This window comes from Marmota marmota, unplaced genomic scaffold (assembly GCF_001458135.2).
Source record: "Marmota marmota marmota unplaced genomic scaffold, marMar, whole genome shotgun sequence".
Lineage (NCBI taxonomy): Eukaryota > Metazoa > Chordata > Mammalia > Rodentia > Sciuridae > Marmota > Marmota marmota.
Genome location: NW_025999977.1, coordinates 47874728 through 47902725, shown reverse-complemented (window position 1 = coordinate 47902725; position 27998 = coordinate 47874728). Strand labels below are relative to the sequence as shown.

Sequence of the window (27998 nt, the reverse complement as noted above, 5' to 3'; positions counted from 1 at the left end):
TTTATGTACCCTTATAATCTCATTTATTCCTTACAGCATCCCTAGCAGCAAGTGTTTATTACTGTCTTCATTTCATGATGAAGAAACGGAGGTTGACAAGGAAAGAAAGCAGCTTGTGGAAGTTCACACAGTGAGTGTTGCAGTGGGGTCCTGAAACCAGTCAGAGCCCAGAGCCCAGGCTTGGAACTGCTCTTGCCCTGTGTGTTAGGGAGCAGGGTCAAGCAAATGGCAGATTAAAGGAACAGGTCTCCTCTGTAAAGACCTGGACCTGCAAGCACTGTCATGGCTTGATTTTTCCAATATGTGAATCAAAAGAATAGAAATGCTGGCTTGTCTACCTTTCCTTTCCTGATCTAGAGATCAGACACTTTATTTATAGAGACAGAGGTTTTTTGTTTTTTTTTTCTTCAAAAAGTTCAATAAACTTGATGAGAGCAAGACCAAGTGAGAGAGAAAAGCACAATAAGCAATACCAAATATAAAAGACATCTCACCAGGTCCTAAGGGATTACAATAACGAAGTACTGTGTATCTTCTTGTAAGGATATATATTTTTTATATGTTATATAAAAAAACACTTAGCTCAATGACAAAATAGATGAAAAACAAATACTCAAAATTCATACAAGTGAAAAATCTGAATAGCTGTATACATGTGATAGTAGCAGAGTTTTCTAGAATGCTGAGCAGACTGAGTGAAGGCCCTTCATTGAGAACTCTGAGTGGGAAACCTGTGGTGGTCCTGTAAGAATTCAGGTGTCTCAGCTGCTGGGCCCTGATTGGAGCTGCCACAGTTGGCCCTGTACAGCAGGTGTGTTTCTGCCTGTGTGATGTTAATTTCCAGAGCAGCTTGCCAGGTGGATGTGGCTTCCCTCTGGGCTTGGCCAGCTTCTGTCTCCCTCCCAGCGCCTTCTTGACCCAGTCCCTCCTGTGCTCTTTGGATGATATCCATGCAGAACCACGAGGCTCTGGAAACAAATCGGGAGTACTCATGTTTATCTGGGCCTCTCTTGGCTTTTCCACAATCCACGCAGCCCTCCTCTTGTTTACTCCCACCTGGAGACAGGGTGGGTCCCTTCTTTTGGGAAGAGCCAAGTCAGTGACTCATTGCCTTCTCTGCAGGGATGCTGGTGAGGGCCTAGGGCTCAAGTGGGCGGGGAGGAAGCCAGGCACCCTGGAGCAACCTTGGGCACTGCCTGTTTCTGCATTGCAGGGTCCTGGGCATTGGGTACATTTGAGTAGGACAACATCAGGGAGATTTATCTTACAGTTCTTTAAATTCTTTGTTCCTATCCTGCAAATTCTATCTGTCCTTCCGGTTCCTGAGACTTGTTTTACCATTGTCAGCTGCTGTTCTGTAGGGTTCGGAAGGTCATGGAATCAAGGACCCAATCCAAAGTGTAGATCTTTTCCCTCCCTGTCCTTCACAGGGGCGATCATTTTAGCTTCCTCTTGTTTTTTGTCTGTATTTCCCGAGGGCTTACTCTAAGGTAAGTTCAGGTGGGCATTGGGAATACCATGAGATCATTCTTGCCTTCAGGCCGCTTTAGGCTAACAGGAAACAGACAAGTCAATGGTGTGTGTGTGTGTATGAGGCCCAGGAAGGCTTCCTGGAGAAAGTGACCCAGTGCTGGGCCTGGTGAGTTCACCTCATCACTGGGGAGGAAGGCTCCACTGATCCTGGGCAGGTGGCCTCTGTTGCCTGGCAGACTCCACGGCCCAGCCAGATGCACTGCTGATCTTTGCCTCTGTGGCATCTCTTTTCTCCCCCTTTGCTGATCATCCTGCTTTTAGTGAAAGGATCCTTTATAAATGCTGATTCCCTCTTTTACCTGTGGAGATGTAGATGTGTGGATGGATACTCTTTGTGATTTTGTTTGCTCTTCCTATTTTTTTTTTTTTAACCGGTAATATTTGGCCTCTGTATGGTTAGGATCTGGAATGTCCCTCAGGTCTGTTGTGTTCAGAGGTGGGGCTTTGGGGGAAGTGATTGGATCCTGTGGGCTCTGACCTTACCAGTGATGGCTGGATGGACCACCTGAGGTGGAACTGAGAGAGAGGAAGTGGGTGGGGGGTGCACCCCAAGGTTTATCCACTCCCTGCCCCCCCTCACTGCCCCCCCACCTCCTCCACTTCCTGGCTGCCATGAACTGAGTTGCTTTCCTCCACTACACCTTCTGCCATGTTTCTGCCTTGGACAAAATATTGGAAACTATGCGCCAAACCAAAACTTTCCTCCTCCAACCTGTTTTCCTTAGATATTTGTCACAGCAACAAGAAGGTGACTAACACAGATCCTCAGTTGCTTCTGTGCATGCCTGAGTTCTTCCCTGTGTGTTAATTTGGGGAGGGGGTACTTGCTCTTCTCCCTGTCTCGAGGGTCTTGAGGCCTCTACACTGTGAGACCCCTGTTCTATTTTATAGGGGGTGATTTCCATTACTGGAGAAGCTTTTACTAACATTCAGAAATGAATGTTTTGCCAATATCTATCATTCTTGATCTAGACTAACAGCAGTTTCAGTATGGTTCAATTTAAGTGTTTGCTTCATGTTAGCAAAAAAGTGTTTCTCAAGTTCTTAGACAAATTTGTGAAGTCTGGTTTAAGGACCACATGGGTCTGGAGTGATGGCGCATGCCTGTAATCCCAGTGGCTGTGGAGGCTGAGGCAGGAGGATTATGAGTTCAAGGCCAGCTTCTGCATAAGTGAGGTGCTAAGCAACTCAGTGAGACCCTGTCTCTAAATAAAATACAAAACAGGGCTGGGGATGTGGCTCAGTGGTTGAGTGCCCCTGAGTTCAATCCCTGATAAACACCCCCTCCCCAAATAAAAGGATGACCTGGGCCCAGGGAGCTTGGATGAAGGGTGCAGCTCCCTAGCTGTATGAGCCGGAGGCCAGCAGCCCCTCGCAGAGCTTGTGTTCTCAGACTGAAGGTGAGGGGAATAATTGCTGGGAACCTTTCTGTCCCTCATACACAGGTCATTTTCACTGTTTCTGTAAATTGGCTAGTTCCCATCTAAATTTGTTTACATTGTAAATTTGTGTAGCTAGAGTTTTAACCTGCTATTTATTCTTTCTTACACTCTCTGCTAAGAAGAGTCCCAGCCAATGATGTTTCATTTCTTTTTAGGGGACCTGGAGAGTTGACGACCTTAAAACTTAAGGTTTGTGAAAACATTCGTAAAGGGTCATTTATTTCCCTTCAGTGGCCAGGAGTGGAGGACTCTGAGTGCTGGAAGCGTGTGGGGTTAAAGGCCTCTTGAACATCAGTGGATGCATATTTCCATTTGCTTTAAAATCACCATTAACCTTTGGCCATTTTCAGCGTGTTGCTTTGTCCTTCCCAGGAAGAACGCCAAAGCATTTAGGAACACTGGAGAAAGGAGCAGATAGGTCCTTGATGGCTAAGCCCTGCTCAGAACCATGGAATGCAAAAGCTCAGAGCTGATCTGGTTCCCTCCCCATTTTACAGAGGAGAAAGCAAAGAATTGCCCAAGACCATGCAGCAACATACAGATCAAATCCAAACTGGATTTAATCCAGAACATGGTCACAGCTCCTGGTTCCCTCCCTCCCTCCCTCTTTCCTCTCTTCCCTCCCTTGACCCCTCCCCCACTTCCTTCTTTTTTCCTTTGTTCCTTCCTTCCTTCTCTTATCAAAGATTTCAAGTGTATACACAAGTGGCAAGAATGTCATCATGCACCTCCTTGTGCCCAACACACAGCTTCAGCAACCATCAACTCACGAGAAACTTATTTCATTGTTTCCATGACTCGCTTCCTTCCCTCCCCAGTTTATTTTGAAGCAAATGTCATCATATCATTTAATCCATAAATATTTCAGTGAGCATCTCTAAAAGAGCCATCTTCCAGAACACGATTGCAGTGCCATTAATAAAACAAAAACCGAATGATGATTCCTTAATACTATGAAATATCCTGTCTTAGAGGATAGTACCTAACCATTGCTTTATAGTTATTTGACATTTGTGAACACCTAGTTCAGGTAAGAATTTCTAGAAATCCTGTTTGAAGGAGCCACAGGAACATAGTGACCTCAAAACATAATTGAAGTGGATTCTGCTTAGATACTCAAGGTTTATCTGGGACAGATACCTATTTTCTCCATTTTTAAAGATCTCCAGAGACTGAGAGAACAAATCTCATGGTTACATTTAACCTAAATGTTGCTGAGGATAGTTTCAAGTTCATTTATCTTTTCACACTCACTGAGGGTGAAATGGACGACTAAGGACCCCTGGAATCCTTCAAGTGCTCTTGAATTCCTTCAGTTTTCATTTGGAGCACTCTTCTATAAAGAACCCAAGTTTAGTCAGCAACTCTAGAGGTTGAGACAGGAGGATCGAGAGTTCAGAGCCAGCCTCAGCAATTTAGCAAGGTCCTATGCAACTTAGTGAGACCCTGTCTCAAATAAATGGGCTGGAGATGTGGCTCAGTGGTTAAGTGCTCTTGGATTTAATCTGCGCTACTAAAAAGCAAAAAAAAAAAAAAAAAAAACCCAAAACACAGTAAAACAAAACAAAAACACCAAATCCTCCCAGATTTAAAAACCTTTGCTCACTTTATCATTTTCCAGGAAAGTAGAAGAAGAAAAAGAGAATATTTATTAAGTTCATTCAATTTAATCAACATTGCTGTAGAGAGCTTAAACAACTTTCCCACGAGTGATAGTTTCCTATAGCGGCTGTAACAAGTTATCGCTTGCAGTGGCTTAAAATGGTGTAAATTTATTTTTTTTAAGTTCTGGGATCCAGAAATTTGAATTAAGTTTTAGGGGCTAAAATTGAGGCAGCGAAGGCTGATTTCTGCTGGAGGCACGGTGGGGGGGTGGGGAGATCTGTTTCTTGCTTCTTCCAGCTTCCAATGGCTGCGGGCATTCTTTGGCTGGTGGCCACATCATTCTAATCTCTGCCTCTGGTCACATTGCCTTTTCCTCTTCTGTGTCATATCTGCCTCTGTCTCTTCTCTTGTAAGGACATTTGTATTTACATCCAAGACCCAGACTAATTCAGGCTGTTCTCCCCACATCGCGGTCCCCAGTGATCCCCAATGTAATTACATCTATGGAGTTTTTTGTGATGTGAAGTAGCATTTACAGGCTCCAGGGATAAAGACCTGGATATCTTCTTTGAAGGCTGTTATTTGGTCTCTTACATTGGTAGACAAGGATGACCCCAAGTGTGTGTGTTACTAAGCTTTAATTTCAATGGTGTAATATAAATGCAGCTTATTGGCTGGGAAAGAGGAACAGTCGATAAGAGTTTTTAAAGCTTGAGTTTTTGTGTTAGACAAATTGAGTTCTCATCCTAGTTTGTCTTTGATCATGGGCACTTTCTTTAACCTCTTTGAACCTCATTCTTACGATCTGTTATTGGGGATAAAGCCAACTGTCTCACAGGAAAAGTGTAATAATACAATAGACTGGGGTCTGGGATTGTGGCTCAGTGGCAGAGTCCTTGCCTAGCACGGGCGGGGCCTGAGTTCGATCCTCAGCACCACATAAAAATAAAGGTATCTTGTTGGGTCCATCTACACCTAAAAAAATAATAAATATTAAAAAAATACAGTGGACTAGTCTATAACCAGTCCCTGGTGCAGTTCTTGGAGTATATGCACTTCCTTATGGTCTTTGTCTTAGGCAACCTTTTTTTTTTTTTTTTTGCCATGACCAAAATATTGGACAAGAACAACTTAAAGGAGTGAAGGTTTATTTTGGTTCCTGGTTTCAGAGATCCTAGTCCATGGTCAGCTGAGCTCATGGCTCTGAAGTGAGGCAGGATGTCAAGTTGGAGAGGAGTGGCAGAGGAAAGCTGCCCCATCTCATGGCAGTTGGAAAGCTGTGGGAGAGAAGGGTCCAGGGAGAAGATGAAGCCTTCCAGGGCATGCCCCCAGCGACCTGCTTCCTCCAAGGAGGTCCCACTTCCCAGTAGTCCACTCAACTATCTGTGGATTAATCCTTCAAGTGAATTAATTCACTGATGGGATCAGAGTCTCCGTAATCCAATCATTGCCTAACAGCTCTATCTCTGAATCTTGCTGCACCGAGGATCATGGGGCTTTTGGGGGGACATTCCAGATATATATCATAACACTCGTCTATGTCATTATAATCCAAGGCTCCTTTTAGTTTATCTCAGGTAGTGCCTATGCAGAATCTCGTATTCTCTGCAAGATTACAGTACATTGATGAAATCAAACACAATTTGATGGTCGAGACATTCACCGGTGTTAATAGGTAACTTATGAGATATTGTTGAGTGAAATGGTTGTGTGACCCATTATCAAATCAAGAAATATTAATTTAAGGGCTGGGGTATAATTCATTGGTGGTGGATTGCTTTATGAGTATGATTAAGGCCCTGGGTTCAATATGAATTGAAATTGGGGGGAAAAAAGAACTGCAAATTTAAAATAGCAGAATGACAAATAATATTGGAGAAACTTTTAAGTAAATTTGTTAGGAGTTTTGTACATCAGAAAATGTCAGTGAGATGCAGAGGATTTAAAGATGGGAAGGCGCCCCGGACCTGGGGCTAGAATACCTTTGGTCTGTGTTCCAGATCTGTTTATTCCTCTCTCAGTGGGCTTGGGGAAGCCACTTCTCCTCTCTAACTTCCCCTGAATGTATGAAAGTGGGGGTGAGGTCATGGTCTTGAGGACATCAAAGTGCTTGGAGTATGTTCTATAAACCCTTCACAGCCAGAAGCCACTGGTGACCCTTTTCCCTGACAAGAAAGACAAAGTGGAGAAGCAACTACATGTGGATCCGCGATGGACTTTATTGCATTATTTAAAAAAAGAAATCAATGAACAGAACATTTGGTTCCCGAAGCCTTGTTCAGCATTTGGACACAGCTTTCTTTCCAAATGAATCCTGCCAGCCACTGGAGTGAATGTACATTTTATTGAAAAGTTCCACGGTACTGTAGGGCCAGATGTAGGAAACACACAGAGCTCCTTTTCCAGTAGCAATTATCTGATGAAATTGTGCCTTGTCTGCAGCAGGCGAACCAGCTACACTCCCATTGGAGTAGGGATCACGTGCTGGGGTATTTATAAACTGTAAAAGATGTTTGTCAGCATGCACAGCCCATGCATTCATCCCTAAGTGCCAGCAAGAAATAGCTTCGCTGTTTCTGAAGAGCTAATGATGGATTCATAAATTCTGTCAGCAGATCTATTGCTGCAAGGGATTCGCTGTGTAGACAAGGACGACTCCAGCCTGTGCAATTTTACTTGTGGCCTGAATCAGACACTTGGCCCATCCTCCCCTGAGCCAACCTCAACAGACTTCAGAAGCAAAGCAAGAGTCCTGGTGCATGGAGATGGTGTCACAAGAAAGGGAGACTTCGGGGTCAGCGTGCTCAGCATCTCATCTCCTCTCTCCTCCCTCTGAGCAATAGATGCTTTCCAAGATGGTGCGCACACTGTCTCACCTCACTGCCAGGGGCTGCTGAGCCCAGGACTTCTGGAATCTTTTCCAGGCTCTCAAGGTGCAGTTGTGTTGGGAATGGGCATGGGAATGGCTCCCGTTTGCCTAGACTCTTTGTTTTGGGGTCACCTCGACAGCCCAGCACACCATAGAAGTGCTGGAGGCCCACCCTGGTGTTCATAGGGCCTTTTCACTGGTCCCTTCCTGCTTCCACTGAGTCTGGGTGTGTTCCGGCTCCTGACTTGGCCTGGACTTTTGTTCATCATCTGCCCGTGGGTCTTGGAAAATCATCTCACTCCAGCTCTGCTCATATATATCCTCAGTCAATGTGTCAGTTTAGGCCATCTTCAGTGTGAACTTAGCACCTCCCCCCAGGTCAGCCCCAGTCCCCTTACCAGCTGGGGTTCAGTCCTCTCTGCTGGGAGTCCTGCAGAGAGACACCTGGGTATTCCATTTGTTCAGTAAACATATGTTAAAGGCTACTATCTGGTATGTTCTACTCTACTGTATATAAACTCTGAGACATTGTTGAAAAGGGTACCGCTCATGAGAAGCTCTTAATTTGATTGGAGCCGTCATGCCAGAGTCAAGGAGGAAAAGAGCATGATCCTTGGAAGTCAGACTGTGGGTCGGGACCTGACTTCACCACTTGCTTGCTTTGTGGCCAAGGTCAGGTTGCCTAACCTCTCTGAAGTGTCCAAGTTCTCAAGTATACAAAGGTGGTTAATAAGTCTCACTTCATAAGGCTGAGATAATGTACATTAAGGATACATAATAGGTGCTCAATAAGTGTTACTTTCTTTATACTTTTATTGACTAATTTTATACTCTTGCTATGTTTTCAATACATAAGCTGATCTTGATTCTTAACATCTGTTTAGTGAATCTGAGTAGTGTAGACAGTAAATTAGATGATTCAGATTCACAGTCCCCTTTTTTTTCCCCTTTACTCTTTGCTCCTTCTTAGTATGTTGTGATATTAAGTGTCAATCCTTCTCTGAGGCCAAGAGCATCCTCTTCTACTTCTGACTGATTGCAGGTAGAGACCTTTCATCTCTTTTGTCCTGGTCATGTGCATCATGATCCTTGGGAACTTCCATGAGCCTCTACAGATCTGTAAACACCTGTGAATACATTATTACCTTATGAAACAAGGAGGCATTCTAAAAACAACACTGTTTCAGTCTGTTTTCTGTTGTTGTTGTTGTTGTTGCTGTGACCAAAAGACCTGACCCCCCCAAAAAAAATGTAGAGGAGGAAAAGCTTATTTGAGGTTCATAGTTTCAGAGGTTGCTGTCCGTAGATGGCTGACTCCATTCCTCTAGAACTGACATGAGGCAGAACATCTTGGTGGGAGGATTCGGAGGAGGAAAGCAGCTCAGGACATGGCACCAGGAAGCAGAGAGACCTCCACTCACCAGGGACAAAACATAAACCCCAAAGGCATATCCACAGTGACCTAGCTATTTGCCTGCGATTATAACCCAATTAATCTCTCTCAGTGGATTAATTCATCCGATGCAATGATCATGAGGGTTACATGAAAAAACATGTGGAGGACACTTGGTGCAGTACCTAGCAAACAGCAGGTGCTCCATGTATGGCATCAGTTGTTACTACAGAGATGAACTGTATTCATTTGTTTTGTTTTTACTTACTACCATTTTACCTCACTCAAAAAAAAAAAAAGTTAGGGGTGGTTTACAGAAAATTAAAAGAGATTGGTTCCTCAGTCCTGTTGCAGCTCCAGCTATCCTTTGATCAGGATTATAATGAGTAGAGATCAAAGAAACAAGAAGATAAGAGTGAATTAGATGAGAAAAAAATGTAGCAAGTGTAAAATAAATGGGAAAATATGCGTAGCTAAATATTTAAAAGCATATAATTTAGCTACTTGGTCTCTGGCTTGTTTTAGGGAGGACTTAAGCGGTTTATGAAGATATGTACACATCACAATGCAAAATTAAAAGAACTAACACATGCACTTATGTCCTGAGTGCTTCTCCAAAGGAAATTGTTAAACTCATGAATTTAAAACAAACAAATGTCAAAAAATTAATAGTAAAAATAAAAGTGTGAATTCATAAAAAGAAAATTAAATAGACTGGAGCTTCTACTTGTGTGCTCCCTGTGCACAGGAATGGCCCTGATACCTGTCAAGGGCATAAAAACTAATGAAGGTGAATTGAAATAGTTGAGCATGGCCATCTGGCTTTGTGCTTAACTTGTGCAGATCCTCTTCTGCTTCTGACTTCCCCTCTTTCTCATTCTGCTCCCGCCCTCTGGTTTGTGCATTACCGTCCTTCCACCTTGACCTCAGAAGCATCTCTCAGGGCTTTGGCTCAGGACCCCTCCAGCATTGTTTCTGGCTGCTCCAACTTGGGTTCCTGGAATCCGAATCCCCGCTTGCACAGCCATGTTGGTCTCCTTTATGCAAGTGTCCGTTTTACCACCCAGCCGCCTGTCAGTGTGGAATCTGGGCTCTGTCCTGCAGGTCTCCTCTGACTGCATATCAGGCCCTGGGCTACTTGGTGCACATTTGGTGGTTTCACTACGTCACCAGCTGGTTTGTCAACCTGCAGATGGGACATTGTGAGGCGTTACTCAAGGGAAACCACTTTATAAAACATTCTCAGGTTTCTGTTAAATTACAGTTAGATGTAGTTAGATGCAGGAAGGTTTCCTTCTTCATTGCAAAACAATTACAACCCCAACAGCACAAGCAGCAGTAACAATATTATCTTCAGTTTTTGAGCACTTCTGTGCTGGGCATTGTGGTAGACATTTTTATGTTTTCAAAAAAAATCCTGTGAGTCAAGGACAGTTTTTAACATCATTCTACAGATAGCAGACTCAGGTTCAGAAACCCAGATTAGGTGCTTGTCCCCAGGTCACCTAAGTAGTAGAGTTTAAGTGGCATTAACACCTAAGTCTTCCTGACTCTGAAGGCCATATCTCCACACGACCCCCCTTTCAGGTTCACTCAGCGGCATCCACAGCAGCCAAGAGAGATGGGAAGGGGCTGGATTCCCACTGTCTCCTTTGAAGTCATGTCCCCAGTGTCCTAGTATCTCCCCGAGGCCCCATCTTTTCAGAGTCCCACCAGTTCCTAGAGGCGCCAAGCTGGGGACGGAGACATTGACACGGGTCCAAAGTGCAGCCGTCAGTATTTCCCAAAGCTTGCTCTTCCGGTGTCTGTGCGCTCTTCACTCATGTAGCACTTGTTCATTTAATATGTACTGCCCATGCCCTGGTGCCAGGCGCTCTGCCAGGCGCTGGGGAGTAGCATTTGCTTGTTTGCGGCCAGTCCCTCCACCTTCCTCAGGCCTTCCTCCCATCCATCTGCCATCCCCCTGCCTGTCAATCATCCCCCCTCTTTCTACTGCTGCTTCATTCGGACTCAGTCTACAAGAAAGTGCCCAAATCATTTCCACCTCTCCCCTCCCTTTCTTTCTATCACCTTTGTTCTCTTCTGCTCAAAAGAGCTTCCAGAGCATGGCCTACAATTACAGCCTCCTGTCTGCACCTTCACTTCCAGTCCCCTCGGTCTGGCTCCAGCCCCTCACTCTCCCAGAACTGCACAGCAAACTACCCAGTCCCTCCAGCAAACCTTCTGGGTCTCCTGTCCCAGGCCTCCAGCCACCTTGGGTAGCATCGGTCCCTCTCTCCTCCTCTGAAATCTTCTGAAAGGGCTTTCCACGTCTTCCTTAAAGACTGCCCCTCTCTACCCTGTACGTAAACGAGGCCTGTCTTCAAGCTCCCCTCTGCCCTCTGCTCTTGATTCCTGAAGGTTCTTGCCGGTGCACTTGAACCCTCGTAGGTGCTGGTGCACCTCTACATTCCAGTCATGCCTCCCTTCCCTCCTTTCATATTTCCCACGTCTGGTGCTGGTTAGTGGGAAAACAATCGGGCGACAAACAAGTCCCAGCCGCTGCTCTCAGGAACTTTACTCTGGTGGGAAAGACTGAGAACTGTAATATAAAAAAGATTTTTCATTTATGAACAATAACGGTATGAGGACATGCAATAAGGATTTTTTCCCGTAGGAAATGAGAGTCAGATGGAGACTGAAGGAAGAATGTGAGGTAAGGAGGCAAAGAGTTAGAGGATGGAGGTGTGGAGATGTTCTCAGTAGAAGGAACAGCCTGTGCAAAGGCCCTGGGGAGAGGAAGCCCTGGCATTACTGAGGGAGGCGGGAGTGGCTTCCATAGGGAACAGTGAGGCACTAGTGAGGCAGGAGTGGCCAGGCAGGGCCTGCTGGGTCAGACAAGGGTTCTGGTATTTATCCAATGAGTACCTGGGAAATTGGTTGAGGATTTAAGTGGAGAGGAGACATGATCTTGTTTTAATTTTGTCTTAGAATGTGAAGAATGGGGAAGAGAAGAATATATAGATGTACATTCAGAGGCTTGAGGTGATGTGGCTTGTTAGTAAAGGCAAGAACAGAGACCATAGGTCACTTTACAGACAGTCTATCAATGTGCTTGAAATAACTCAATTGGTCTGCGTAAGGGGAGCAATTATATGAGCTGTGTTCCTTCCTCTGAAGAAGGGACTTTGTCGTATGGCACCACTCCTGAGGCAGCATTTTTGCTGCATATGGGCTGTTCTCTATCGTTCCTCTGTCAGTGTTGAATCACAAACCAGTGGATTGCACAAGTCTTGAGGCTGAATCCACCGGACAGCTGCACCCCAGATCTCTGTCCAGCTGGGCTCACCGTGCCCCCTCCAGGGGGCCAAAGTTGGTACCTAGACACCAGTTGGCACCAGCTCCTGGGGAAGTGTGGCCACCCTCCCTCCCTCTTCAGCCTCATAAGATGAGTAGTGACTCTTTGCACTGAGGCTGTGATACCAGAGGTCCCTCTGGGTCACACGCAGTCTGGGTCACATAAGCCACTTTTAACTGCTAGCAGAAGTGCTGCATGGGTGTGTTTTTACTCATTTCACTTTACCTCCAAAATGTGGCGTGTGAAATGCATCTTTCATTTTTCCTATGACACTCCTCCCCCTCAGTTATGTGGATAGATGAGGAGCTCCGCAACTACTGGGTGAATGAACGTGCAGTCTATTTCAGGAAGCCTTACCTTGCAAAGAAACCACAGCAGCGAGACAATGAGCAGCGGACTGAGAGCATGCTGGAGAAATCCTAAACTCATGAAAGGAATGGAGGGCACTGTTGGGATACAGCACGAGAAGAGAAGGGAATCAGAGGGTATCTGGCAGTGAGGGTATCACATGGAGTGTGAGAGGGGAGTAGCTGCCTGGTGTTATCAGATTTGGAGGAAGAAAAGCATGTTCAAAAAAGATTTTAGGGCTGGGGATGTGGCTCAAGCGGTAGCGCGCTCACCTGGCATGCGTGCGGCCCGGGTTCGATCCTCAGCACCACATACAAACAAAGATGTTGTGTCCGCCGATAACTAAGAAAAAAAAAATATTAAAATTCTCTCTCTCTTAAAAAAAAGATTTTAAAGAAATCTTGCAGCATGTTCTGTGGGGGTAATTCCTCTTTTAAGTTCTTTCAAAAGCCTCATGTTCTTCAAGGTCTTTGCAGTTAGATTTGTGCCTTTATTACATGGTGGAGAGACAGAGGCACGTCTTCTGGTTTACAAACCCATGGAAGTGTGTGGACTGCCTCTCTGCTCTCCGCGGTGTGGTGGGGTCTTCGGTTGATGCGAAGCTTCCTCCGTGTGGCAGGCTAGGGGTGGAAGCTCAGCACATGTCCGGCAGTTCATTCTGAGCTTCCCCAAATTTATCGGTGGGACTTCAGAATTGGCGGGCATCTTGGAGATCATTTTACAAATGAGGAAATTGAGACTTACCAGGAGTGATCGCATGATATCACACAAGCCCTCAAGTAAAGGCAACAACTCGAACTTGATATTCTTAATCCCTGGGACAAAGAGCTCTTCCTTTTCTGGTGTCTTTTTCCCAGTGCTGCTCATGTCCTTAGGTTTAATAGCTCTAATGGACTTGAATAAGAAACTCCTTTTGTATGTTAAGACTCTTTTGATCATAAACAACAAAAACAGCTTTTAGCTAACGTAAGCAACAAGAGGAATGCTGGGGCGACTCACGGATGGAGGAGGAGCAAAACCCCAGGCTGTGAGTGTCAGGCCTGGCAGCTGCTGGACAGCCAAGCTGCTGTATGGTTTGCACACTGATGGCCTCCATCTGTGAGGTTTGGGGCCTGTATTAATCATGTAGTTCTTTGTGTGTGTGTGTGTGTGTGTGTGTGGTGCTGGGGATTGCCCCCAGGGACTTATGCATGTGAGACAAGCACTCTACCAACTGAGCTATATCCCCAGCCCTCACGTGATCCTTAAAAAATATTTTCCTCTTTTAAATCTTCATCTAAGGGCATCTGAAGAATAAAAAATGCTTCAGTGATTCTCGTTTGTTTCAAATAATCAGAACTTTTGTTGATGACAAAGAGAGTTTTGGCCACTTTGTGGATTAGATTGATTCAGTACTTTTATGAACTGAATGTGTCATATCACTCCCTCACTCCCAAGCTTTAGCGGTCAGAGATGGGACGCTGAGAAGTAATGGGGTTCGAGGAGGTCATGAGGGTGGGGTCCTCGTGGTGGGGTTAATGGGAGACATAGGCAGCTCTTTCTCCCTCTGTGCCATGAGAGGCAGCCATGAGAAGGCGCCACCACCAGGAACTGGACGCACTGGCATCTCCATCGTAGACGCTGGTCCTCAGCACTCTGTGGAATAAAGGTCTGAAACTGGTCGTATGAAAGCATCCCTGCCGGGTCACTGGCTGGTTAGGTCACAGCGCCAAGACAGTTAAGGAACCCCAGCACTGGGCCCTTGTCTGGGTGCCCAAGGGCACTGCAGGTTCTGAGACTGAACTGTGGTCACCCCTTGCTGGTCAGCAGGGCCAGTGTGCAGGTAGGCACTACAGCAGTTTCTCTGTCACTCTGGTCAGCTGGACCAGCGTGTGTGATTACAAGTGCGTCCGCCTGCCCTGCCATGTCGGTACTTGAGAAGGGCAAAGCTTCGCAGCTGGGCGAACCCTCCCTGCGGCTTCTGGCAGAGGTGGGAAGCAGGGCAGTGGCCAGGAGGGACCTTCTCTCTGCTGTCTTGGGGGCTGTGCCTGTGCTATTAGCCTCATAGCTTCTGTGTCTACAGCCACCTTCTCCCCACTTAATGCACATTGTTCATAATGTCATGCTCTTTATATCTTCATGATCAGGTCATTTTAAAAAATTGAAAATAAAAGTAACTGTAAAATATAGATAACATAAAATTTGTCATCTCAGACGTTTTAGGTTTATAGCTCAGTCGTGTTGAGGATGTTCACCATGTTGTGTAAACAACCTCCAGAAGTCATCTTGTAAAACTGAAACTCCATTCCCACTGAAGAGAGTATCCCAATCCCCCTGCCCCAGTCCCTGACACCATTCTACTTCTCTCTGGTTTTGACTACTCCAGGCACCTCCTAGGAAGGGGATGATACACTGTTTGTCTTTTTATTACGAATGGCTTTCACTTAGCACAATGTCTTCAAGGATCATGCCAGATCATATGGCCATCCCACATTTTGTTTGTCCATTTGTTGGTCAGGGGACACCTGGGTTGCTTCCACCTTTGGGCTATTGTGAATAATGCTGCTCTCCATCTGGGTGTGCAAATCAACTGTGTCATCCTTTGAAGGAAGGCCCAGCTCCTGGGGCCTCCCTGCCTTTCTCCCATCTAGACAGCAACAACATGACAGGAAAGAAGGTTTTTTAAAGGTGACTCTGAATATTTTCTCAGAAGTGTTGCCCCTCAGTTTCTTCTTCATTGCTTGGCTCCAGGGAGAGGAGGGAATCAAGCGGAAGCTTGCGTGAGGAAAGAGAAGGAGAAGCTCCCAGAGTCTCTTGTAAGGGAAACAATCAGAGCCAAAGACTTCACCGCAAAGGAGGCCCCAGAAACCCTGGTCAGGGCAGGAGGTGAGGCAGACTAACAGGTGTGAAACTTCTGGCTCCTTGAGCTCCCTTTGCCAGAGGAGCAGGACAAGCTGTCAGGAACAGCGGCCCAGGAGGGTGCATGGCTGGGCACAAGGCAGCTTCTCGTGCACAGGTGGAGGAAGAGGGGCCGGGAGAGGGGAGCAGAGTGCAGTGGCACCTGCAGGCCTGGGGAGTGGAAGGGAAAGCAAACAATATCTGAGGATATTTCTGGGGAGCTTTTTGGGCACTGAGATGTGTTAAGACCCCCATGCTCATCTCCCTTTCTAATTACTTACACTTTTCTTTAGTGCTACTATGAGTAATTTATGTTTCCTTTGACTGCAACTCCATGTAGGTGTGGGGCCATATGGGGCTTCCCAGGATTTATTAAATGCTGTGTTGAGATAACATGAGATGGGATTTCACCCAGTTCTTCCTCTGTTAAACCTCATAAACACACTGATACTCTTCTAGTTACAAAACATAATATTTCCTCCATTTTCTCTTTGTGAGTGGTTAGCTTAGGGAATATTTCTTAGCTCTTGGTCTGATATTTGAGGTCACATATTCAAAACACTATTAAAGAAACTGTTTTCATTGGTGGAGAAGCCGTGGAGGACTTGGGAGGAGGATTTAGGAAGCAGAGCAGGGGAGAGCCTGGGAGTTCCCATGCCAGCTCTGCACTTCCTCTCCCCCTTCGCACCACGCACCCACCGACTTTTGAAGCACTCTCTGCAGAAGAGCCACCACGCACTTCCCCTGCTCTTTTGAAAGACATATCTGCAGATCAGACTTTAGTATCTACATATCTGGGTCCTATCATGAATTCCAATTAATATTTCCTTTGAGATATAAGACATTCCCTTATTGCTTCATAGCCTCCATCTCTAGCAATCATTTTGAGCTATTTGTTTGATTTCAGGGATGACTGGTCTCCAGAAATGTTGTTTCCATTAAAGCCAGTCATTTCAAGCTTGCAGCATTTAATAATTATCAAAGTCTTCCATTCAGAAAAGTCTCCCCAGGACATGACTATCAGATTAGGAGAAGACAGCTCTAGAAAAGTCGACATGATAGCGCTCTGTGTTTGTGGGCATGAGGGCATCCTACAGAAGAGTTTAGGCTGGCATAGAAATACTTTCTTACTTGGTGTTTTAAATCTGGTTTCAGTCCCTCCTTCTATTTGACAGTAATACCTTTTTAGTTCCAGTTAGCAGCATTGATAGAATCATGTGATTACTTTGTTTTCTATTAGTGCCCAATAATATATAAATTTTTTTCCAATGTGGATTTCACCCTTATTTCAGGTAGACTATAAGGGGTGGAAACCTTTACTTTCATTATGTCCTTATTCCCTCACCCTTTTACTAGTTCTACCTGCTTTATTTAGAAGGTGGCAGGTCAATTATTTTTCATTCATTATTGTATCAGTCAGGGTTCTCTAGAGGAACAGAATCAAAAGGAAGTATAATGATAAAAAGGGGACTTATTTGGTTGGCTTATGTGACCAGAAGCTGGACAGTCCACAGTGGCCATCTGTAGGCTGGAGAGCTGGAAGAACCAGTAGTTGTGCCGTCCAAGAGACGGAAGCCCCAGAAAAAGAGGGATCGACTGTGCTACCCCAGTCTGAGACCTAAGCCTTCTGGAGAATCACTGTCAGAGTTGGCTTTGGAAGAGTGAAGAAGTGAGAGTCCAATATCCTCAGATGATCACAGAAGCAATCAAGAACCCATTCAAGAAGAATGGAGCTTGCATCTGCTGTTGCTACTTTGTTCTTCCAACTTTTATTCCATCCAAGCCACCACCCTATTGGTTGGTGCTGCCCATGCTTAGGGAGGGTCTCCATTTCAGTTGGCTGTCCCACATGCCAATCATTCCTAGACACATTCTCATCAACACACCCATAATTATCTTAATCTTCGACATCTCTTAATCCAATCAAGTTGAAATTTCAAATTAACCATTACAATCATATCCCAGCTTTGTTCCCTTATTTCTACTATTTCTGAATCAATAAGAATGATACTCTTCTTTGTTATTGGAGGACAACAAGCTTTGAGCAATATATCCTGTGGTTTTGGTTTCTTTTTATGTGTGTTTTCCTTGTTTCAGTTCTTTGGTGGCAAAGACTATCTACCTTTCCTATTTCTTGTGGGAAATCCATTCATGTGTTCTCTGTTGGCACTAATGCTTTCACTTTTTGATTTCACAAGTGGGCACAACCAAGCCCTGAAGAGTCCTTTACAAGAATTTTGCAGAAACAAACAGGAGAGAAATACAGGTCCTTCCCATCCTAGGATCATTAGTTGTAAAAATGATATAAACTGAAACTCCTGGTTATCACCAAGTGGGGAAAACTTGCCTGAGGATGAAGCTGAGACAGAAAAGCAGAGCTGAAAGATTAAGACAAGCAGATGTTCTTGAGGATGTCCTTGAGCCTCTTCATCTTGACCCATCTAAGTCTGCTCTCTCCCTTGCACTTCCAGCCACATGGGGCAATACCATCCCATCTTCTGTGTCCTCTAGCTTGAGTTGATTCCCTGTCATTTGCAGCTGAAAGTGTCCTAGTGGTAGAGCTGTCAGGCATGTCATCCACGGAAACTGTGTTAGTCAGCTTTTCGTTGCTGTGACCAAAATACCTGACAGGGACAACTTAGAGGGAGAAAAGTTTATTTTGTCTCAGAGTTTCAGAGATTCAGTGCTCGGTGGGATGACTCCATTGCTCTGGGCCCAAGATAAGAGAGAACACCATGGTGGAGGAGCATGGCTCTATTCATGACAGCCAGGAAACGGAGAAAGAGAGGGGAAGTGGTCCCAGGGAAGATGAGCCCTGCCAGGGCATTCCTCTAGGGACCCACCTTCTGGAGCCACACCTCCTCTACCTTGAGTTACTACCCAGTCAGTCCATTCAAACTACGATAGACTGAGTAGATCACAGCTCCCATAATCTAATCATCTCACCTTTGAATACTCCTGCATGAAGCTTTTGTGGATGGTACCTCATATCCAGACCATAAGAGAAGCTTTTCTATTTTTGATTTGGTCACTTATATAATTTACTTCTCTTAGATTCTTCAATGTTAGCTAGTCCAGTGGTCTGCATGGAGTAGACAATGGCTGAGACATCCACCTTATATATAGGGGAGGAGAAAAGAGAATTTTAGTGAGTTGGGAAGGTCTAATGGGTTGCCAGATAAAATACAGGCTGTCCAGTTAAATTTGAATTTCAGGCAACCAAACAATATTTAACATAAGTTTGTACCACCCAGTATGTGGTACATATTTATAACCCCAACATTACTGTTTATGTGAGATTCAAATTTGAGTGTTCTGAATTTTACCTGGAAAACTTAGTCTCATCAAAAAAACTACATTTTAAGAATGCACTTGAAAAAAAATATTACGAGGCTACTTAAGTTAGGAGAGCATTTTATACGAGTATCTTTCATACATACCATCTGAAATTCAAATTTAACTGGTATCCTGTGTTTTTATTGGCTAAATCTGGTTACTTTAATCCCCCGCCAACCCAAATTGTTTTCCTGATGCAGATGACACCATGCCTAAATTCTGGTTTCCAAGAGCTATCTTGTCTTCCTGTTCATGACCAAAGAAGAAATGTCTGGGTTCAAGCCTCTTCAAACTCCCCTCTCTAGAAGGGTGTTTGCAGGGGTAGGTTTTGCAGTTAATGAAGCTCCCGTGGCCAGCATGGAGGGGAAGGCAGCTCAGGAGGATCGGTGTTTCCTGAAGGCCTCTTCTTGGCCTTTGGAGAGAAAATTCATGTTCATTGACTCAATTAATTCTGTGACTATCATGTGAAATAGAGATATTCCATTCATCCCCTCTTTAAAAATACGGAAGCTGGGACTCCAAGTGGTGAAGTGATGTGCCTCGGACCACATACTGAGGAAGTAACTCCAAGTGTGTCTGACTGTAAGCCCAAGCTCTTTCTATTATATCCGAAGAGCTCTTTATGCAGGTTTGGTTTCCTGGGGAGAAGATAGTGCCAGAGAGGGACATTCTAGGGCACTGAGACACAGAGCGAGCAGAGGGACAGTGGCTGCCTCTGTCCCAGCTTTGGGCCAGCAAATCTGTGATCTTCACCCTGCCCACACCTGGCCTGGGATGAGTGGACACTTTGACCACGTTTGTCTTCTGTGCCCACCTTCCTTGGGATAGCAATGAAAGCAAAGCAGATAGCCCTCAAACATATTAAAAATGTTCCAATTCACTCATTATTAGGGAAATGGAAAAGAAGACTTTATATGATACTCTTTGTCACTCATCAGATTAACAAAGATTAAAAAGTCTCATGCTACATCCTGTTAGCAAGTTTGTGGGGAAAGGGGTGTGTGCTGCTGGTAGGAAACAAACTGGTATAGCTTCTCTGGAGGGGAGTTTGACTATACTTCCAGAACCATCCATGCACTTACCTTTTGATCGAGCAAACTCACTCTGCAATCTACCATGAAGATAGACCTCAGAAATCTGAAAATACACATGTACCAGTTTCTTCATGAAAGCAACATTTGCAGTTGTGGAATGTTAGTTTAGTTAATGGTATTGTACCCATGTTAATTTCCTGAGTTCATAATTTTATTATGGTTATGTAAGATGTTAACATTTAGGCAAGCTGGGTGAAGGATACTATACTATACTCATAACTTCTCTGTAAGTTTAAACTTAGGTCAAAATAAAAAGTTAAAACAACAAAAATGGCAATTAGCAAAGTAGATTTGCCATCGCCTGATGTGAGACATGAAATCAGGGCTGGGTCAGCAGTAAATGGCTGTATCTGTCCAGGTACCTCCTCTGGGGTCTGGTGCATCCTGGTGTGGGGCTGACCAGACACTGGAGTGTTGGGGTCTTGGCCACAGGAAGAGAGAGGGGAAGGGGGAGACAGTCATCAGCCAGATCTTTACTGAGGCTTTGAGTAGTGGTATTCTCTTTAGGGGCAAATCTTAGGGACACCAGATAGCTGATGTCTAGGCTCAAATTAAGTCAGTGACAGATGTCCTTGGAAGTAGTTCTGTTACTTGAAAGTTCCATCTCATATGTATGAGAGATCTCCTGTCCTTTCCCAAGTCACTGGTGATCTGTATTGCCTATTCAACTACCTTGAACTATCACCACCCCCTGGTCAGATCGCATTTTCGGTCCTACTCATAGAAAAGCTGTGAAAGGTTTAGGATGAAGAATCAGTTCTCTCTCCTGAATAACTTGCTCAAAAATTCAGGGTTCCTATTTTTAAAAGAGCATGAAGTCGATAGATGAATCAGGATGTTTTTAGTCATGGTGACTTATACGTCGCATAACAGTTTTCTCGTTTCCAGTTTATGCTTTAAAGGAAAACATAGATTAGGTGCTTTTCATTTGTTGTTATGAATAACTTTGCCAGAGCTTGGCTTAGGGCTTCAGGGATACCTCATGAAAATATTAAGCCTCTGATCATGTGGAGATAGCATGCGTTAATGAATGTGTAGGGAAATGCTTTAACCATGTAGTGTGCCAGAATTCTTGTCATGCTCTGTTTCCCACTTGTTGGAGTCAACCCAGAGACAGGTGGGCCCAGTCAATGTGTCCCTGCTTGTAGTGAGGAGTGCAACCTCACCAAGCCCCCACCCTTGGACACCTGCATGAGCTAGGTACCATGTTCAGGCCGATAGCTCATTCCTCACTCCTATAATCCTGATGAGACTCAGAGAAATTCAATACCTTTCCCAAGGTCACAAGTCTAACAGACAGTGAAGCTGGGGTTTGAGTCTGTCTGGTCCAAGTCCAGACCCCTTTTATTACACACCACCCAGCAGAAGAAAACCTCCTTGTCCAACTCTGCCACTCTGCTGTGGCCCAACTCTGCTCACGTTTGGGGGTGAGTATGGTGGGGGCCTTTCTACCATTGCACGCACCTTGTCTGTGTGCTAAAATCTGAAGCATCATTTAGTGTTCTCGCAGAAGCTTGCTAATGACTTCCTATGCAGAGAAGTCATTTTGAAAGAAGCCTCATCTGCTGACTTTTATAGGATTGGTCTATGCTGGGAGCCCTGGAGCAAAGCCAGCCTCTGTACCTTCTAACTTTAGAACCCCATGACCTGACATGACAGGGAGAGAAAGCTAAATCTACCCTCCTTTCTCTTTGAGGAAAGGTTCCACTTGTGTTTTGAAAAGAGCACCAGCTTGGAACCACACCAGACGTGAATTCTGTCATCACTGCATTTTATTGGATAAGGGAATTCATCTCTTCATACTTTTTTTTTTTTTTAAATAAAATCATTGTTTCTCATAGAATTATTGTGAGAATTTAATGACATAACAGAAAAAAATGCCTAGCACACAGTAGGCATGGAATAAAAGGTTGTAATTATTTTGCTAAGCATGAATAATTCTCCATATAGCATTTCCCCACTTATTTCCTCTACAGTGCTCAAACTATTTCTAATGAAAAGAACAAAGTTGCAAAGCACGCCACCTCTTAAAATCACTTATTTCTAGAGGATGGAAATTCTGCCAAGGAGGAAAATGGAAGCTCTCCCAAGCCTTTGTGCAGATTTTATTTGTATGCAAAAGCAAGCAAGACTTCTTTGTTTGGAAGATAAATTTCATTCTAATAGTGCCAATGAATCTTTCAAAATTTCATAATTGCCATTCCTAGCATGCTCCAAACTGAAAGATAACAAAAGAATTTGGTGGCCAGTTCAGATTGGATTTGGAGATGGATGTGCATTTAAAAATGCTTCAGCTGCTCTCTGAGTCATTCCAGTCCATTGAGACATGCTCATGAATTGTATCGTGGAGTCAGCAACATCAGCCCTGCCTTGCCCCAGCCAGTGGTACTGGGATAGCAAGGTGAGACAAGTCAGGCCCAGCGGGACCCTGAGCGTGAGCACCCTGCCCACTTTCCTGGCTAGCCCTGCCTTTTGTTCCTAATGCTATTATTTGGGCAGTGCTGTAGTGTGTCCCCTAAGGGTTCATGTATAGGAGGCTTGGTTCCCAGTGTGGTGATGTTAAGAGCTATTGAGACCATTAAGAGACGGGACCTAGTCAATATTGTCTAGGTCATTCAAGGGTGCTGCCCTCTGAACAGATTAATGTAGTTCTTGTGGGACCCTGAGTTAGTTCTTGGAAAGGGTTAGTTATGAAAAGAGACAGTCCCTTCCCCTGCTCTGGCATGCTGTCTCATCATGTGACTGATATGTGATTGATATGTGATCGCTCCCTCTTGCTGTCCACCATGATAGTAGTGTAGGGAGTCTTTCTAGAGCTGGTGTCATTGTCAGTGTCATGTTTGGATTTTCAGTCTCAAACTCTGTGCTAAATAAACCTCTTTTATTTATAAGTTACCCAGCCTCAGGTATTTTATTATAACAACAACAACAAAAGACTAATACACCTATGTGTACAAACATGGGGAATGTTTCACGACCTGAAACACATAATTTACATTTATTGTTTCAAGTAATCCTCTCAATATTACCTGAGAATGAATATGACCAGTTATTGTCCTCTTTTGTAAATGAAAAAACAAGTTCTAGGAGGTTTTTTCGACTTGGCCTAATGATGATGAGTGTCTTATTCTAAGGGTTTAGGCTTCGTCATCAGACAGCAGAAGCCTCGGGGTCACGTAGAATTTTCTGTGTGTCTTCTTCTTCTTCCCCCTTCTTCCCTCTCCTTCTGTTCATTTTCCTCTTTCTTAGCATCTTCTGATAAAATAAATTTAAAATATGGTAGGCAAATTCTTAATAATTTATTGGAAAATTTTGTTGTTGTTGTTATAATAAAATACCTGAGGCTGGGTAACTAGCTTAAGGAAATGTCCTGGGACATAGAAAAAATAAGACAAAACAAAACAAAAGTTTGGAAAATAAGAAAGAAAAAAGGAAAATCCTTATAGCCCCAGTGTAGGATCGCTGGCATCCAAAGTATAGGTTTTCCACAAAAAGAATAGAAGAGAAAATAGAGAGGAAGAAATTATAAAAGGAAAAAGCTCAAGAAAATTGATTTTAAATGAAGAATAAAATATATTTTGGTATTGCAAGAGCCACATAATACCCAGCCCGATGAGCATAAAGATGCCTATTAAGGGAAAGCATTGTCTTGGAGCATTGGGAGTAAAAGGAAGCATTCAACAAGTTCCCAATAAAGGAGAGAAGCGTTCACATAAAAAGGAACAAGAATCAAAACTCTTACTTTTTAAAGTAGTAATGGGAAACTAGAAGATTATGTGGTGGTAACTTCAAATTTTTGAGAAACATGATTTCTAGTCTGTTATTTAACAATCAGCTAATATATCAATTAAGTGTGAGGACATAATAAAGATCATTTTAAACACAAAAGGACTTCTTGTGCTCTCTTTATTAGGAAGTTACTAAAAGTTACGCCTCTTAAAGGTGAGAGGGTAAAACTTAAGGGAGACAAGAACGTGTGATCCAGGAACCAGGATTCTGGGAGAAGAAGGGGAAGGAACTTCCCACAAGACTGATGGAGGGGCTCCCAGGACACAGTCCAAGCAGCAGGAAGTGCAGCCAGCCCAGAAGGAGGGAGGAAATAGGCATTGTAGGAAGTAGGCAGGTGTAGTGCACAGGGAGCCTATGTGGAAGAAGGCTGCTGAGATGACCAGCTGCATGTGGCATTGGGAGGAATATCACCTCCTGCTTGGAGCATTTGGGGAAAAATTATATGATAGGTTTATTTTAAAAATCCAAAGTCATGATTTTTTTTTTTCCAGGAAATATGTAAATTTATCTGAGAAAGGAAACATGCACTCTGTGTCTCGGCTGTGAATAACTTTCCCAAGATCCTAATAATGTGAATGTTAATTTAACTGAAAAAGTGATAAAACGACTCGGAAGTGTGTGTGTGTGTGTGTGTGTGTGTGTGTGCGCGCGTGCGCACACGTCTAATTCTGGTTTAAGATAAACTTCCTTCTCCATGGTGGTAAGTAAACAGATCATGTCTAACACAACACATAATCAGAAAGCACGAAAGCATGTTGCTCAAAGTGTGGCATCAAATACATCAGATGGCTGAGAATGGAATGTGACAACCTCAGGGTTATGGGATCAAGGCAGGAGGACACAGCAGGAGACAGAGTCCCCTCATCCTGCTTTATTTATCTCTATTGCACTTTTAATAAGTTTAAAATGACCAGACAAAATGCAGAACTGAAGTTTGAGGTTCTGAAATGAAAAGACTTGAAGTTACCTCTGTCATGTTGCCATTTAAAGATTAACCAACTCCCTCCTAATTATCGTTACTAGGCTCCAACAGTATGACTTCTTTTAAAGCACCACACTCTCTTCCTGGAGCAGAGATCAGAGATGAGGTTTGAAAGGAAAAGGATGAAAGAAACCACTGATTAGTTCTCCCCAGGAAGCTGTCCTTGGCACAGACTGATGCACCATGGAGACTTGCAGAGGTGTGACAAGCCATGCTCGTCAGGAGTTGTTCATTTAGGTATGATGCCACTGCAAGGGGTTTACAGACACGACCTATACATACCTAGTGTATATTATATATACATATTGCAAGAGCCATAATATATGTCCTTTTTCCTCCTAAAGACGATCCTGATTGGACACACACCTATGAAATCAGCAGGTAGAGGGAGACCAGGGAGGAAGGTTTTACTCTGCTCTGGGAATTGAGGCTAGGAGGAGCTCAGAGGCAGCACAGTGCTGACATTTGATGTATTTGGAGCTGACTCTCTGGGTAACTTCTTTGCCTCTGTTAATCCATTATTGAATGTTACCTGGGGAACAGGGCTTCTTTAGAATCAATATGTTTGCTCTCTTTCCAACTCTGTCTGACCCTTTCCTCACCCTCACCCTTCTCTATCCCAGCACCTCTTTTGGCCAGTATGTTCCTGTAGCCATTGCCCTTCGGTACCCAGATTCCAGGGGTCCTGGATTACCCCACCTGCCTGTGCAGGAGGGAGAGGGGCACTTTCACCATGGGAATGCGGTTCATCAGCATACAGTCACTTTGGTTCCAAACAGGCTCTAAAGACATTTTGTCCATTAAGGCAAATCATATTTATTTTTTGAGTGATTATTGCCAAGAGGGCTCAGGCATGTATTGTGTGACTGGTTAATTGAAAATTACTTCCTGTTCTCAGTTGGCTGCTCCTTGCCACAGACAAACGATGATGCATTTGACAAACTTCTTGCTGTGGGTTTTGTATCCCTGCTCAGCTCTAAATATTTAAAGCAGCCTGTTCTCCACTCGGCACGCCCTGAAGTGAGCTTTTGAATGCAGCCTGCTTTGTTTCCTATTAAAACCAACCAAGCTTTTCTAAGTGTTGAATAAAAGAATAGACATTAGTACATCTGGGCTGCATCTGTCTATTGGAGCTAGTAGGATTAATTATCTGTACACCTTTTGAAGAGTAGCCAGGATGAGCCCTGCTCATTTTTTCTGTTTTACCCAGAATTTTCTTGCAGAGGTTTACAAGGCTATAAAGTTCCTCTTTCCTGTTTTTTATAGAAAAACACCTTATATTTGCAAAAGTTCTTGGTATCATTGAGACACAGGTCAAAAGAGTGCTTAAAAGGGTAGCAGGGGATGAAAGACCTGAGCCTAGTTTCCTGATCAGTTATGTGGCACCACTTGTGACAAGAGTGTGCCCTGCAGCCTGTGTCACTGATGTCACGTGGATGGTACTTACTATATGTTTCTCTAGTGTGTGAATCAAGATTTGATGAGGGCATAGAGGAAACCACATCTGTAAAGTTCTCTGAGTCCACAGAGCTAACAAAGTGGCTTCAGAAAATCTATGCTGATGTCCAAGCTCTGTCACTACTCCAGTTGGATGACCTTAACCTAGTTTCTCAGGACCTCGATTCCTTTATCTATAGATAGCAATGATTAAGATACCTCTTGTAGGTAGTAAATAAAATTATGTATAACAGAAAGTTTTATAAAGGTACATTTTTAGTCTTTAGCATGAAAGTATAAATGAAGATAACTTATTTGCTGTCTGTTATAATGAAAGTTTGATATTTTTGTGTTTATCATCCAGTGTAAGAAATAAGGACCAGCAGAAATGAACATATGAACATAGAGTGTTTTGCAACTGGGAGAATTTTGATTGAAGTGGAGAAAGGGACAAGTCCCTAGACATTTTAGGTTTCAGGGACACTTCTTCTCAGATTTCACACAGCACTCCACTGCTGCCCTCTCCTCTTGCCCCTTGGTCCACCCTAGGAAGACATGGTGACCACTTACTGCTCCTTCTTTTGTTAGAGATTAAAGAGTAATTGTGTCACAGCTTGATTTGACTGATATGGAAATGCCTGGTGACCATTCAAGTGGCAGTGGCCTACATTTTTGTTGTTGTTGGCTTCGATATAAAGGCAACAATGAACTGGATTCTCTATTTTCAGCACAACTAGTGCAGCGATTCCACATCTTGGGTTCTAGAGATGGAGAGCAGGCCCGGAAAAGCGAGGCACCTGTGACAGACGGAGCCTGAGGGTTGCTAATCAGCTCCACATGCAGATTCACCTTCTGGACTTCAGAATGCTTCTTTGAAGACCTGTAGCCATGAACTCTGATTCCTTTCTAAAATATGAAAACAAATAAATACAATTTCTTTCAGGAGGCGCCATCAGATAATTTAGACCTCAAGTTGACCTGACTTTTAAAGGTGATTTGTAAAGTACATTGATTTCTCAAGTGCAGTTGTTTTCATTATTCTGGATGGATTTTCATTAAAACAACAAATTCTCAGCTTCTTTCAAAGGGGCAGATATTTGAGATGGTGGCAATTCCCAGAAAATTCGTCAAGAATGAAAGTTGAATCACATGCTACAGAGAGGTGGACGTTGGTTAAAAGCAAGTAAATATTATTAGCAGCTGGACAGGAATGAGAAAGGGAGGGCATGAGGTTGGAGGAGGGGGGTCAGTACTTTCCATGAGGCTCCTTCCTGGACCCCAGATTGAGCATAACTTCCTATCACGTGCCGCCTGCAGTTTGTCCTCCTGAGGACGGCGGAACACACCCTGACCTCCACCTACTTCTCCCACTTCACCTTCTGCCATCTTCCTTGCAAGTCCCCTGTGGGGCTCCAGGCACACTTGACTCACCAGTTCCTGAATGCGGCACGTTCTTTCACGCCTCTGTGACTTTCACATGCTGTCATTCCCTTCCCTGCAAAGCCTGGCCTTCTTTCTCCATCTTTCTATGCTCATCTTCAGCAATTAGCAAACTGTCATGTCTTCCATGGGAGCTTCTCTGGTTCCATTTCCAGTCACATTCCAAACATGAATGATGTATTTCTGGAGGTAGATCCAAGTGTATCCAAGATCCAAGTGTATTTCTGGTGTAGATCCACCACATAGTGCTGAGGACGTTAGGCTGCTTAATCTATGCTTCCCTTTCCTCAGTCATATAATGGAGATAAGAATACTAGCACCTATAAAATTATGGTGATAAAACGACTAGAAAGTTTTCTGTAAACACATAGTAACTCAACAAGTTTTTTTATTTTTTTTGTACCAGGGATTGCACCCAGGGGTCTTTAATCATCAAGCCACATCTCTAGCCCATTTTATTTTATATTTTGAGACAGAGTCTTGCTAAATTGCTTAGGGCTTGCTAAGTTGTTGAGA

The 27998-nt window shown here is 44.0% G+C and overlaps 1 long non-coding RNA gene across 1 annotated transcript; it reads left to right on the top strand.

Annotated features, from left to right (window-relative positions):
- The first annotated feature begins 34 nt into the window (after positions 1 to 34).
- Positions 35 to 27926, top strand: LOC125617248. The gene is made up of 3 exons (XR_007348179.1): positions 35 to 130; positions 24647 to 27033; positions 27118 to 27926. It is a non-coding gene; the product is annotated as an uncharacterized LOC125617248 (long non-coding RNA).
- The last annotated feature ends 72 nt before the right edge of the window (positions 27927 to 27998 follow it).